Source organism: Protobothrops mucrosquamatus, unplaced genomic scaffold (genome assembly GCF_001527695.2).
Source record: "Protobothrops mucrosquamatus isolate PMUCROS unplaced genomic scaffold, P.Mucros_1.0 scaffold562, whole genome shotgun sequence".
Lineage (NCBI taxonomy): Eukaryota > Metazoa > Chordata > Lepidosauria > Squamata > Viperidae > Protobothrops > Protobothrops mucrosquamatus.
Window position 1 is genome coordinate 39,899 of NW_015386865.1, and position 8,124 is coordinate 48,022.

Consider the following 8,124-nt stretch of genomic DNA (forward strand, 5'->3'; position numbering starts at 1 on the left):
ATTAATTGAAACAGAAACAGCTGTGTAGGAGGTTAAAACGGGGTGCGGAACAGCCAAACTCGGTTACTAAGGTGAGCATGTGGAAGATGGTTTCATGGCAAAATTGAGCACAGGAACAAGACATAAAGTAGTTACACTGCATCAGCAAAGTCCCAGGCAAAGATTTCAAAGCAGACGGGTTTCAAGATGTACTGTTCAAGCTATTTTGAAGAAGCACAAAGAAACGGGCAATGTTGAGCATAGACACAGTGGTCAGCCAACAAAACTTAATGCAGGGGTCTTCAAACTTGGCCTTTTTATGACTTGTGGACTTCAACTCCCAGAATTCCTCAGCCAGCCTGGCTGAGAAATTCTGGGAGTTGAAGTCCGCAAGTCACAAAAGGGCCAAGTTTGAAGACCCCTGACTTAATGCAACAGGTGGTGTTCATGGAAGAATTGTAGCCAAAAAGCCATACCTCCAGCATGGAAACAAGGCTAAGCAACTCAACTATGCACAAAAACAGAATTGTGATGCAGAAAAATGGCAGCACGTGCTCTGGACTGATGAATCAAAATTTGAAATATTTGGCTGTAGCAAGAGCCAGTTTGTTCACTGAAGGGATAGAGAGTGGTACAATAATGAATGTTTGCAGGCAACAGTGAAGCATGGTGGAGGTTCCTTGCCGCATTTCTGCAAATGAAGGTGAAGATTTGGTCAGGATCAATGATGTCCTTAATGCTGAGAAATACAAGTAGATACTTATCTATGCCCCAAATGTATTCTGCAGCAGCAGAATAACAGCCCCAAACATACAGCCAATGTCATTAAGGACTATCTTCAGCATAAAGAATAGGAAGTCCTGGAAATGATAATTTGGCCCCCACAGATTGGGGTAACATGAAGAGACAGACGGATTTGAAGCAGCCTACATCCATAGAATATCCATGGTTAGTTCTCCAAGATGTTTAGAACAACCTTGAAGGAACCTTGCCAAGTTCCTTCAAAAGCTGTGTGCAAGTGTACCTAGAAGAATTGATGTTGTTTTGAAGGCAAACGGTGGTCACATAATTATTGATTTAATTTGGATTTCTCTTCTGTTCATTTACTTTCCACTTGTGTTAATAGTTTATTTTTATCAATTAACAGTCTATTTCTGATTCTTAATTTATAGCATTTTCGCACAACTGCCTAAAACTTTTGTGTCAGGTCTGCCATTTTCAGCCGCTTTGCTTTGTTGGCATCCTGCCAAAAATGGAAGGGGGGAGGGATTTGGGGAAGTTTGAGCAGGAGGAAAGAAGGATGAAAGGGGGGAGGGAAATATACTGACAGGAACCATAGATGTCAAACCAGAATAATCCAGCTGCCCAAGGACTCCTAGCCTGGGAAACGAATGTGAAACCACTTCATGAAGCGCCTGACATCAAAGTGGTTCCAAAAACAACACACCAGGATGCTATTGGACACAGTCAAACTGGTCAAAGGGGGAGGGCCAGGAAAAGGGGAAAATTAATCTTTGCACGGGAATACTCAGATCTAGCCTTGCTTTTCCTGCAACCATTGATCTTTAGTAAAAGAATCTATCACTTCAACCAAATGGAGTCAAGGGTCTTTATTTCCTGGGGAATCCAGCTATGGCAGGTCTGGCACAGTACTATATGTTAGGTAAAATTAGTTATATTAATGTTTTACCAAGGATGTTGTTTCTATTTAAAACAATACCAGTTATGACTACTGAGTTATCTTTTATTTAAACAAAGGCAAAAATATAATAAGTGTGCGTAGCATGTCAAAAAACCAAGGATTACAAATGAATTGTTTTAGGACACTACGGAAAGAGGAGGGTTAAACTGATAAGCTGTCAGAGATGTACTGTACAAAGCTGGAAATGTAATCAATCTGAAGATACTTCTTAGAACCTTTGATGGATATGTAAGTAGACTAAGAAATTTTGAAATCAGATATTAATCTTGGTTCAATTTTTTTTGAAAATGAAGTAGGTTTGGAACCTGAAGCTTCTCTTTTAGGGATGGCAGATAAACGGGTAGAAAGAAAACATGGGATTTTTATGCTGAAGATATAAAAAATTTGAGAACCATCTGATGTGGTAATGTGATCATTCAGCAAATTTTGGATGATGCATCAATGTATATGACCTGATATATGGAGAAATCTTTTAATGTTAAAGATGTTAATGTAATGTTCAATTACATAGCAATGGTAAACCAATGACTATAGGTAAGCATAAAATATAAGGGTTTTTTCCCTTCCGAGTTTGCATTTTTAATTTGTACGTTTAATTTTTTTTTAAATTTTGTCTTTAAGACTAAAGATTGTTTGTTTTTTAAAAGTAGAGTATGCTTTTCCCTTGACTCAGAATTAGATCCACACCTCTAGCTTCTAGACTCATAATCTCAGCAACGACCGTTCTCCCGTCCTTCCCAGCTCACAGCCAAGGCGCTTTACCAGGAGAAAGGGGCGCTTTCCATCTGCATCCGACGGAAGCTTTCCCTCATTATCAGCCAATATCAGGGCAAACCACCGTTAAACTTTAATTAATGCCACTTAGATGTTTCAACAATATAATTATTATTTTACATAATCTGAGTTGACAGAAGTATAATTTTTATTACAATGCCAGCATTCGGTGGTCTATGCATTAAACGCCTAGCGCAGGGGTAGGCAACCTTGGCTCTTTTATGACTCGTGGACTTCAACTCCCAGAATTCCTCAGCCAGCAATTCTGGGAGTTGAAGTCCACGAGTCATAAAAGAGCCAAGGTTGCCTACCCCTGGCTAGCGTTAACACACTCACTCACGCACCAACCCTTTCCTTTCAAGGCATACCAAAGGAATAGACTACAGTAATTGGCCCATACAAGCCAAGGTCCCGCCTTGTCTTTTGATTGGACCAAAACAGAGGCGTAGTAGAGGTGGGGCGATGTGATTGAATACAGGCAGTGGGATTAACGCTGAAAGACAGGCATTGATATGGAAATGGCTTAACTGCTGCAGCACCCAGGCGTGCCTCCCGTCACAGCCAATCAACTGGAATATTTTATTTCCCACCCTTTTTTTGACAGCCCTGAGGAGAAAATGGCCGTGGGCGCCTCTTTTTTTTCCTCTCTCTCTCTCATCCTGATTGGCTGGCGTGAAGGACGCGCTGTGATTTCTCATTGGCTGTTGTGGCCTGCCCCTTCCCCTCCCACCCCTTTCCTTCCTCCTTTGTCACGTTGAGGAAGAATGATTGACGGGAGCAGTGACCAATCTGAGCACCGGATGCATAGAATTGTCTCCTCCAGGAGGCGCAATCTCAGTTTCTGGATTGGATCTCTGCGACGGGCATTGATTGGCTGACAGCGGGCACTGTGAAGGAGTGGCTGGCTAGGCAAGTGGGCGGGAGCTGCACGAGGCGCTTGAGGTGGGAGCAGCGCCGTCAAGAGAAGGAGGAGGAGCGCAGGTGAGGAGACCCCTTTCGCGCTCGCTCAACCGGCCGCCCTCTCCCCTCTGTCCCCTCGTTCTGCGGTGGCGGCGACGGGCTTCGTGGGTGGGGCCTTGACGTCTCCGGGCCTCGCTTCGTTTTGGGGAGAGAAAGCGAAGGCCCAGGCCGGACGCCTTTCCCTAATTGCTGTCAGTCTTAAAAGCGAGGGGAGGAGCCAGGACAAACCTCGCCCTATTGAGGGCATATCAGGCCACACCCCCAAAGTTCTAACGAGTTGTTCAGCGAGCTTTGAACATGCTCAGGAGAACTCCGGTTTCGTTGGGCCCAGTTCTCACACTTTTAATGAAACTTTCGTTTTCTCGAAGACGTGTAGAATCTTTTTTTAAGTAGCTCTGGCTTTATTTTTCCTCTCTTCCTCTCCTGCCACCAGTTTGTAGTGCCATTTCTTAAAACAAGAGGGAGGAGCCTTGAGAAACCATGCCTTCTATTGTTCAAGCATATTAGCATAAAGTCAAAATTGCAAGCCAGCAAGTAAATTGGACTGATGTGCTTTGCTCCTGTTAAGGCGGATTTGGGTTTATATGTTACAATAAAATTTTATCTTTCAAAGTGGTTACATTTTACTATTAAATATAATAGCAATATTATGTCTATACTACAGATTAGGACTTCAGAATTCAATCTTCATCATTTTTTTTATCTAAGAAGAGAGCCCTGGTTATTTAAACAGCACTTTTACACGCTAGCTTTTAAAGTATGGGTTCTTTATGTAAAACGTATACATATGTGATGTGCATATGACAATATTTTTCTTACAAATGCAAAAAGGTGGAGGCTGCCTTCCTTTGCTGTTATATAGGAGGGAATGCTTTTTCTAAGACTGTACCTGCTGTGATATGTATATATGTTATCTAAAAATAAAGCCGTGTCTTTTAAAGAATTTTATTTAATTCAGGCAAACTTAAATGATTGCAGTGCTAGGATTGTAAGCCAGCATGGGCAAGATATTCCTGTGCATCTACGTAGATAATGGCAACATTATCCAGGATGATGACTGTGTGCTTTTTTTAAGGCTAACATTGCTGTGTTTAAGATAGTTAGGTATTGTATAAATTTGGTCTAGAATTAGTAGCCATTTAAGCCAGCTACAACCCCCTCTTCCCCCAGTCAGTTCCATTTAAAGAATCCTTGACAGAAGATTGTCCAGTTTCTGCAAAGGAATGGTAACCAACCACCTTGCAATTTGTTCTACAGACAAGCTACTACTACCTTAACAACTTTTTAAGATTCAAATGGAATCTATCTTCCTGTGTTTGAAGAGCATTATTCCATGTCCTGTCACTGGGTTGCAGCACAATGATTACAAGGCCTTATCTATATTATTGATTCATTTTATATTTAAAAAATAGGATCATAGTCATCCTTTGCTGTATTTTCTCTACGATAGACATGCCTGTCTCTTCTCATAAGATGGATAATCTTTACTGCTTTTCTTTGCATCTGTTCAGTTTGTTTGAATCCCGCCTCCTGTACTTTTGATTATTTTTTCCCATGTGACAAGCTTTTCATTTGTCTCAATAAAATGTCATTCTATTATTTTGGGAAGAATTCAGCTATTTCCCTCCCCTCCCATAAAGTTCTCTTTCCTTATTTTCAGAAAGAATTTTCATTAGTGATGTTTACCCCAGATGCTGTAACAAAGTAAATGCTTGCATATACTGTAGGATACTGAGTATATAAATTCACAATATATTAATTCAAAGTGGTACTATCCATTAAAAAGTTTATATTTTTCTTCTGTGCTGCTTTCAAGTGTGTGCTTGTATCATGTGTTTATTTTTTTATCAAGTTAGGCACCAAGAGCCATTAATCTGGGCTTTAAACTAAGCTTGCACTGGGATGTAATGTATAAATTGTTCATGCATGTGATTTATCCAATTAGATATTTTTAATAGCTATATATTCAGTCTTCATAGAAATTCACATCTGTATATATGGATAGAAACAACCTTTTGTCTGTTTGTATTGCAAGAATCTTTTCCACTTTGAATTTAATTGAATTAGCATAAAAGAACAGTACTGAATCTGAGATTTTCTACATAGAAGGCATTCTTCCATTGACTAATGGGCTGTCCCCAGATGTGATTTTTGAACTATGGCTTCATAAGAACTCTAAAACATGATGAGGGTAGATTTCCAAACTGAAACAACTCTATTACTCTCCTTTCTTAAATCCTTCATGTAGGTGCATAAGAAGAATGCAACTGTATATATTATGAAGTAGCCTGTGTTCACTTTGATATTAAATATCTTTTGAAATGATAATGTAAAATAAAGAGGATAATATTGATTCATTTAGAACATCTTCCTAAAAAGAAGAAAACTGTCATGTTTGCAGTCTTTAAGATATGAGAGAAGGGGCTTGGTACATGATTGGCTGCTTACAGATGGATGACAGAAAATCACTTTATATTCTCAGAAGGATGATTTCATTTCATTATAATAGTAAGCTTTTCATATGTTACAGATCAATTCCGGTGTATTCAAACCAGATTCTAAAATAGGATATGTGGGTGAGGGCAAAACTTTATGCTTAATTCTAAAGTGAGGCAGCTTGCAGATTATCCATAGATCCTCTCTTTAAACCATTTGTGTAGGGTTGCTTGTGTGTGGAGTTTAGGAAAGAAAGAAAACTTAAGAATATAGTAAAGAAGAAAAAAAGAAATATATAAACTTTCCCCATCACAAGTGCAAACAATTTTAGTAACTTATCACTTCTTAAAATACAACACATTAAGGGTTGCTAGAGTTGATGTATCTGTTTTAACCTTGATCAGATAAACAACTTTATATTCCTTTTTTACTTTTACTTTTTTACTTTTACTCTTTATTCCCTTCAAATAATCTACAACTTGATTTCTTTTTTTTCTTTGTCTCTTCTCATAGAATTCTTCAAACAAGTCTTTTCTGTAAATCCAATATAGGAAAGTTATCCAGGTTGCTCTTTTGTTGTTATTTCTATATCCCTTTTAATTATTAAGACTTGCCAGTTTCATTTGTATATCCAGTGTAGCATCTTTTTTCATACAATTCTTGTAGCCTGTCACTTTAAATCCACTTTGAAATCAGTCTCAGTCTGATCCACTAATGCTCTTCCATAGCATCTTTTAAACACGGTCTATTTATAGAGACAGTCATTCTTAAAATTTTAACTTCTGGGTCCGTTATTGAATAATATCTTCAGTATATCCATTGTTAAAATATTTTGCTTCATTTTGTATTAGTAAGCAAAATTTAAGCACTGTCCTTTAATTGTGATCTTTAGTTACTTCTGGTTCCCTCTAGGGCAGGGGTGTCAAACTGCCGGCCTGCAGGCCGGATGTTTCATGGCAAAACCGCACCCACCCCATTGCTGGCAATGGAAAAAAAAGTCACGATATGTCACGACACATCACGTGACATTCCGAGTTTGACACCCCTGTTCTAGGGTTTGGCCTTCAAAGTCTCATCATTTTTTTAAAAAAAAATCAAAATGAAAGGATTGTTCCACAGGAAGGATTTTTTTATAATTACTTCTAAAATCTTATTTCAAATCCATCTGGACCCTTAGTCTGTTTGTAACTTTCCCAAATCAAAATCTTAGTCACTCTTTCTTGTTTATTCCATTTTTTTATTCATAAACTTGTATTTAAAATTTCTTTCACTAAGAATTGAAAGGAACTCAACCAGTGCTATAAAACCCGTCAATCGAAAGGTTCCTAATAGTTGAAAAGCAGTTAACATGCAGTTTCCAAAAATGATTAGAAAAGTATGTGTGAACCCAGAATCCTTTTAAAGGCACAAACTATGATTTGAGTAAAGGTGGCTCTAAACCCATTGGAGATCATTGTGTTGTGGTCATCTCATGAGGAGCAACAATGTCACATTGTTTTCAGCTTGCAATTTTTCCCCTGGAAGTTTTGTGGTTTATCATTCTTAGTATTACGAAATTGAGGATACATTCTTTGTAGACAAGTAGTTAGGTGATCTTTGTTCCTTTTTCAATCATGGGAGGAGATATGAAACTAAAAATATTTTTAAAAATAGAAATAGCACTTAGATTTATATACTGCTCCATAGTGCTTTATAGCACTCTCTGAGCGGTTTACAAATGCCAGTATATTGCCCCCAACACTCTGGGTCCTCATTTTACTGACCTCAAAAGGATGGAAGGCTGAGTCAGCCTTGAGCCGGTCAGGATCAAATTCCTGGTTGTGGGCAGAATTAGTTTATAATACAGCATTCTAACCCAGGGGTCCCCACCCCCCGGTCTGTGGACCAGTACCAGGCCGCGGCACGCCAGAAACCGGTCCGCACAAACAAGCAAAGCTCCATCCATGGGATGCAGGTAACACACAAAACCATACCCTCTCCGGTCTGCGGAAAAACCTCTCTCCAGGGAACCAGTCCCTGGTGCCCAAAAGGTTGGGGACTTCTGTTCTAACCATTGCACCACCACAGCTCCTACAATAATAATAATAATAATAATAATAATTTAATTTGTACCCCGCCCTTCTCCTCACCGGACTCAGGGCGGCTCACAGCCTTATAAAACCACAATACAATAAATATCTACATTAAAACCAAATTAAAAGAAAATATTTGAAAAGGCCAATCATTTAAAATTACCCTTAAAATTACCCTTAAAAACCCCACTAAAATTCCCT